Raw genomic sequence first — 8,081 nt, forward strand, 5'->3', positions numbered from 1 at the left:
TATGGCGTTTCCATTCCACCCGGCAGAGACCATATGTTATCTTAACATAATTATTGCTTATTGAACGTACTGTACATGTGGTGTATATGAAACAAATATATATCCTACAAAAAAGTCACATATTATTAAACACCATGGGAACCAAAAATGGATGGGAACCCGTCGCCGACGGCTGTTTGTCATAGCCGCCATACTTCCGCCTAGCGGAGCCGTCCTGAAAACAGTCGTTGCTTAAAGTCCCTATTGACTACACCCTGCGGTGCGAGGCTTCACTCAAGATTTAAACTGTTGAGATGAATAAAGGTGTTTGTTTCAACCAACCAATTGTATCTGTGTTGTTTGTAAAATGAAATTAATATGAAATAAATGTTAAAATGTATTGAACTGGGTCAAGAAGTAAATACCAACTCTGATTAACAACATAACTTGTATTCACATACACGGCGTTGTGTCATCAGCGTTGTGCAGCGTGTACATGTATTTGTGCATGCATGCGTGCGTGCGTGCGTGCGTGCGTGCGTGCGTGCGTGCGTGCGTGCGTGCGTGCGTGCACGTGCATACCGTCATCAGCCAGTTCCTGCAACTCTCTGAGCAGACCCTGATGTCTCTGCACCTCACCAAGCTCCTCTATAACACAACACATCACAAGATTCGTATTATACTATTGCTATATTATATTCTCTCAGGCTTATGGCAAATAGTTGCTTTGTTTTGTTTTGTTGTTTGTTGGTTGTTTTTGATGTAAGAAGACGTAGGCTACAATTCTTCTGTCGTGTCGTGTCGTGTCGTGTCGTGTCGTGTCGTGTCGTGTCGTGTCGTGTCGTGTCATGTCATGTCATGCTGTATACAGTGATTGATACCTGCCAGATGAGGGTCACAGTCATGAAGAGGTCCATCTCCATTCAGAGTCTCCTGAATGATGCATTCAACCTTGGAGAACAAGGTACACAGACACACAAGCATGCGCAGGCACGCACGCACGCACGCACACACACACACACACACACACACACACACACACACACACACACATTTGATTACAAAATTGATTAAGTCACGGTACTTTGAAATAATATTCCAATTCATTGATACAGAATATATATATTTTGATTCTGACCTTGGCATCATTTAGAGGTGAGGATACAGGCCGACTTCCCACTAGGATGAGAGAGAGAGACAGAGAGAGAGAGAGAGAGACAGAGAGAGAGAGAGACAGACAGAGAGAGAGAGACAGAGAGACCAAATGAGAACGAGCTAATATAAAACTCATGTTTTATATTTACATAACGGATGGAGCCCGCACACCACAGGTGAGAAAGACGTTCTTTATTGAGAATTATGACAACTTTTCATAGAATAGAATAGATCGAAAAGTTGTCATAAAAATGTCTTTAGCCCAGCACCCAGCCTGTCCATGTGCGTATTCTACGTCCGCACTTATATTTACATCTAACACCTCAGTCGGATGTAAACCTCCAAAACTTTTCAGGATAATTTCAAATTCAAAAGTAGCAAAACAAGTAGCAGATCTACAAGCTTATTGCTTTTGCATGATGCTGTGGTATGATCAAAAAGTATGCCGCTAATTTACGAACAAAAACACAAAACCTTGGAGCATGGAGATAGGAGGAAACATAAAATGTATATTTATAACGCATGCAGTGTATAAATGGAGCTGTTGTATAATGCATACTGCAGCAACCTGGCTTTATTCAGTAAGGTCTGCCCTGTCCTCTCATTAGGGTATAAGCTCAGTCACACGTCAAACAACAGCAAAGAAGATTATCTCTCTACCTTTATCACTCTCTCTCTCTCTCTCTACCCCTCTTCCTCTCCCTACCTCTCCCTATAGACCGATTCAGAAACGGGTCTCATGGTCACAGGCAACGTATTTCCTGTAGGCGGAGACGACATATCTGCGGTTTAAACCCGCACCTCTTCTACTACAGTGAATGGAAAAGTGACTGATGTTAGTCTGCCTCAAACGTTACTCTTTTACCTGCTTTTTACTAACACTAACATTACAAAGATGCCCAGAACATCGGGATGAACCTGTGTAGTTTATGGCAGCTCCAACAGTAGTGGCAACTGGGTTTTTTGCAAAGTAGACTTTGTGCTTCGTGTCACAGATTCTGGAGATCTGTGCATTGATGGTGTTGATGTCATTATCTTTGATATCCCCTCTGGGTAGCAGTGCAGATATGACTACTTTTGAGTTGGGAAAAGTCGAGCTGGCTTGTTCTATCACTTCTTTGATAGACTCAACCAGTTTGTGTTCTCTTCTGTGCGGTTTCAGACGGTGTGTGCCTGTGTGAAACTGTGAATTATTATGTGGCTGGGGAACCCCAGTTCATCTTCATTCAGTAGCTCCATGGCACGTTTGGTGTCCTGGCACTTGATGTGTTGAACTCTGAGATTTGGGAAGAGTTTTTTCCAATCCACGTATTTCCCATTTGAGTCCATGAGGATAGCAATGTGTCTGTTTTGTGGCTGTCCCATGCTGGGGGGGCAATTTGTGTGTTTTGTGGCTGTCCTGTGCTGGGGGGATCTGGCGCCCGGGTTGTTTGGGGTGGAGGTTCTAAACTTGATGTAGCTTCAGATTGTGGCTGTCCTGTGCTGGGGGGATCTGGCGCTGGGGTTGTTTGGGGTGGAGGTTCTACATTTGATGTAGCTTGAGATTGTGGATCTTGGCTTTCTGGATTTTCTGTTTCTTGGTTCAAATCATGTTGTTCGGTGGTAGGCCTTGGCAGGCCATCCTGATTTCTCTTCAGCATTCTCACCTCTTTTTGGAGTTTTTGTATGTCTTCAATGAGCTGACTTTGCTTCAACTTTGACGAGTGTTCTTTTTATTCCATTTGTTTCTGGAGTCTTTTTACCCGGTCATACCGTCATAGAGGAGAGATAGGTCTGTCTCCCTGCATACTTCCTCTGTGTCGTCCTTAAGGGCTTCTAATTCTATTTCCATCTCAACTTGCTTTTTCTTGGTTCTTCCATTTCTCGGATCCCCGTGTTCTTTTAGGCTTCTATTATTGCTCCCATCTCAACTTGCTTTTCTCTCTCCCTATACCCCCTTATCTCTCTCTCTCTCTCTCTCTCTTCCTCTCCCTATACCTCTCCCTATACCCCCTTATCTCTCTCTCTCTCTCTCTCTCTTCCTCTCCCTATACCTCTCCCTATACCCCCTTATCTCTCTCTCTCTCTCTCTCTGGGAGGCAGCTCTCCAGGGGTTTAGCTACTGGCAGAGCAGTCAGTCAGAAGGTGGCTTCCTCCCACCAGGGCATGCATGCCTGCCTGTACTAGCGCTATATATATATATATATATATATATATATATATATATATATATATATATATATATATATAAAATAGTGTGTGTGTGTGTGTGTGTGTTCACTTAAATACATAATACAATATGATCTACTCAGTTATAGATTCGCATGGTGTTTCCTATAAGCATGCACGCACGCACGCACGCACGCACGCACGCACGCACGCACGCACGCACGCACGCACGCACGCACGCACGCACGCACGCACACACACACACACACACACACACACACACACACAGCTGTGCCCTATAAACCCAAGCCACACCAAAGGGTCGGGTTGGGATTAAGGTATAAACACACCAATGCAACTCATTGCAACTCAATGAGTTGCATTGGTGTGTTTTATCTTAAAAACGGGTTTGTCCCAACCCGACCCTTTGGTGTGGTTTGGGCTTGACTGCCCTTAAAAAGATCCTGTGGTCAGTGGGATCAATAGGGCTAATTGGTAGGTCATTGATGAACCTGGCTAGGCCTTTGAGGCTGTGTGTGTGTGTGTGTGTTTGTGTGTGTGTGTGTGTGTGTGTGTGCGTGTGTGTGTGTGTGTGTGTGTGTGTGTGTGTGTGTGTGTGTGTGTGTGTGTGTGTGCGTGCGTGCAATAATAGTGATCATTAACTGGGATTTGACAGTGGATGCATGATTGATGCATCATGCATTGCCTCATCACCGCCCACTGCAGATATTGTCCATATGTATGTGGAAATGTTCAGATTTATGATTATTATGATGATTATTATTATTTTAACGTGATTAATTAGAACTCCACAAGAGGCAGACAGCTTGTTAACTCCCAAAACGACACATGACACACCAGGTCTCCATAGACCTGGCTCGGCTGCTTCTCTCGCACACAATCTGGCAACAGTGTTGGCACGGTATCTGCACGGGTTTCATGGTGAAAACCCAGCAGGCTACCGAACCGACACACAGTCACGCACGCGCGCGCGCACACACACACACACACACACACACACACACACACACACACACACACACACACACACAGCATTACAGCAGATAGGATCACTGCCTTGTCTTATGAGCCCACGTGCGCACTTTCGCTCACCTGTGTGGCTTCATAATCCGTAGCTATTTAGGATTCCATGTGACATTTCCCTACCGGCTACCGGCGGCCGTTGTAAAAGCAAACCGTATATACGCATCATCAATATTTTAGTAAGATGCCTCCTACAAATAACATGTCATGTGGCTAAATATATTAAACTGGGGGGGAAATAACTCGCCTTCATTATATCCATCCATCAATTCCATAGGCTAATAAGGATATCGACATGGGCTATAGCCTATTATGTAACATGAGCCCATGGCACCGTTTGTTTGTCAACGTCTCCTTTGATTTCCATTTTTTAAGATAAGCTGCTATACAGTATGTTAGATTTCAGACGTAGGCTATTTATTCATGGTTGGTAAGCCTATATGATCGTAAAATAATAAAAAGAAAACGTTAAAACCGTTGTCTTCTACGTCTGTTTATTCTCAAGTCGCTTTCAAATATATAAAATATGCGTTTATAGGCACAGCAAAAACAAATGTATCAGGTTACAATATAGTATCGATTCCCTGGTTAACACCAATAATGCGCCCCATATAGAAGACTTCAGATCACTCACTGGCATAAAGCTACGAATTCTTACCTCCGACAGCTGTGCAGAGTAGCAGCAGTGTAAATATTGGTCTTCCCATAGTAGCTAACGGGAACAGTCCGGTCCCGATGGAGGGTAACCTTGAAATAAACGGGCAAGTGTTTCCTCCTAGGATCCCCAGATTCCCCACACGCCCGCTGGCCGCTGCTGAGGGAATATACACAGGTCCGTACGCGGAGATTGAGGAGCGCTTGTTGTGAGCGTCTGTCAGTGTCAGCCGGTTGAGTTATAGAGGCGGCCGCCAGATCAGATCAGCCTAGAGCCACATCAGGCTACACACCCTGCCAGGTGCCCCTGCCTAGGGCAGTGGATTTTCACATCAAGGCCCATTATTTATTCGCCATGTGGGCCACGGACCACCATTATTGAGACCCAAAACGTTGAATATTTTGTTGTTGTTGGATAAGATTTTGTCCACAATTCCATGCTGGCTGTATTGATTGTATTATAACTGTGACAGGCACTGTAGTATAATAAAATGCATAGCTAAATATCTGAGCCACCTGTCATAAAGATGGCTCTGATCAACCAGGATAGCACCAGGTGCAGGTGGTCTTCCTGGGTGATAAACCCTCACAATGTGTTTATACAGCTGCCTAGCAACTTTTAGAGATAACCTGCAGATAGCCTTTAGACCAGGGGTGCCCAAAAGGTATAGATCACAATCTACCAGTAGATCACAAAGGCTGTGCAGGTAGATCACATGACATGTGCCTAAGGAATATTTAATTTAAATAGTGGCATCTGCCACTTGAATTAAGGTGACTTGATTGACATCAAAAGGGTAAGCTCAAACCCACAATGCAATAGGCCTATTTTGTTTTCAAGTGTTGTTGTGTACAAAAACATTGGTATAGCATTACAAATTAATACAACAAACCCCTACCTATTCCATTTCTCCCGCTCTATTTCACATTCCAAGTGCATTTGTCTTATATGTAATGCCAGCTCCGGTATTCCAAAGCCTCCTCGGCCTCAGATACATATTTAAACTATTTTCAGCAATGGTTTAATAGTTTTTTTTGGTGGGTAGATCTTGTTGAGCTGGTCATTTTCAAAGTAGCTCTCAAGTCCAAAAAGTGTGGGCACCCTTGCTTTAGACCTTCAGTTCTCACTTTGGTGAGACACTGGAGTGTCTAACCATGACTAACCATGTAGTTATATGATTCATAATACACCATATATGTATTAGGAGAGATAACAGGCAAATGTTGACCAAAATAACAATACTTCTACATTATCTAAATGTGTAGACTTCTTGTAAATGAACAGATCTGGAACCCCCCCCAAGGACCCCTGGTGGTGGTGCCCACACGGACCACTGGCCTAGGTAGACCCCTGGTGGTGCCCACACGGACCACTGGCCTAGGTAGACCCCTGGTGGTGGTGCCCACACGGACCACTGGCCTAGGTAGACCCCTGGTGGTGCCCACACGGACCACTGGCCTAGGTAGACCCCTGGTGGTGCCCACACGGACCACTGGCCTAGGTAGACCCCTGGTGGTGGTGCCCACACGGACCACTGGCCTAGGTAGACCCCTGGCGGTGCCCACACGGACCACTGGCCTAGGTAGACCCCTGGTGGTGGTGCCCACACGGACCACTGGCCTAGGTAGACCCCTGGTGGTGGTGCCCACACGGACCACTGGCCTAGGTAGACCCCTGGTGGTGGTGCCCACACGGACCACTGGCCTAGGTAGACCCCTGGTGGTGGTGCCCACACGGACCACTGGCCTAGGTAGACCCCTGGTGGTGGTGCCCACACGGACCACTGGCCTAGGGGGCGTCACCAGGCTTTCCACTAGGCTAATGTGTGTGTCTGCTGTTAATGGGCCTAAAACAATGTCTGATGTTCCGTCAGTGGTTCTCAAACTTTTTCATGTCAAGGTAAGGATCGAGGACCCCCAAAATGACCCCCTCTGAAAAATATGTTTTTGCCTGCAGTTTGTGCCCCCAGAAGCAAAGATTTGAGATAAAGATGTTTGCTTTAAATATATACGTTTGCACAAATCTTCACAATGTTTCAAAAATAGCAAATCTACTATAGCTTGGCTATAAATTGGTTTTCGTCAGTGTAAAAAGGTAGTCGACAATAAAAAAATTCGTCATAGTTTAGTCAAAATCTAAATCAGACCCCACCAAGAACCAGTTCTATGCATGTGTGTGTCTGTGACTGCTAACATAACATCAGCATCTCCTTTTTGTCTCCACTATAGGCCGAAGGCATGGGGAGAGAGAATGTGTTTGTAACAGAGTGGTCCTCTGTTACTTATGTTGCACGGCATATTGGCACTCTATTAACTTGCACAGTTGTATTTTGCAGTCATGATTTTATTGTTGAATACAGTTTCCTGTTTAGCTGCCGAGTTCCACCTGGGGAAATGCTTGGTGATTAACAAACATGAGGGGCAAGTGCAATGTAGATGCAATATGTTTGGGAAGTGCAATAGTGTGGAGTTCTATTGTTGAGGTTTGATTGAATGCCTAACAATTGCCTATGATGTGTTTCAGTAAGTTTTGGGCTGGACCATGTCAGGATAGCATGGGGGGTTAAGATGTGCTGTTGTGATTGCTTATTTATGTTGTAGTGTGAAGGACTTATAACTTGTGTAGTTCACAAACTTGTAACATTTGTATGGTTTAAGGTTATTTATGTATATGTATTTATTGTATGCTTATGTATGTATTTATGGTATGTTCTCATTTGAAGACACCCCTGCAGATGGGATAGTCCATTATCTCCAGCTGGGTATAAAGGGCTGCCATTTTGCAGGTGAACTGAGGTCTGTGCTGGGAGTAGAGAGCTTCCTGTATTCATGCCAGTTGGTAGTGCTCTTTGGTGAATAAACATACCATTGGTTAACCTTTACCAATGCCTGTTGTACTGTTTCTCCAGCCACTAACACGGTCATTCTTACAATTGGTGGCAGTGATGGGATCCCGTGCACAGTACAGAGGCTATGTAAAGAGTTGCGAGGAGGAAAGACGAGCAGGAGCCACCAGAGGCCGGAGAAGGTCACTAGCTGACCCAGGTGCCATGGCAGTGTTGAATCCAGAGGGAAGGCTGGAGGAGTGGGCTGAGAGGTGG

Source organism: Electrona antarctica (genome assembly GCF_951216825.1).
Source record: "Electrona antarctica genome assembly, chromosome: 11".
Lineage (NCBI taxonomy): Eukaryota > Metazoa > Chordata > Actinopteri > Myctophiformes > Myctophidae > Electrona > Electrona antarctica.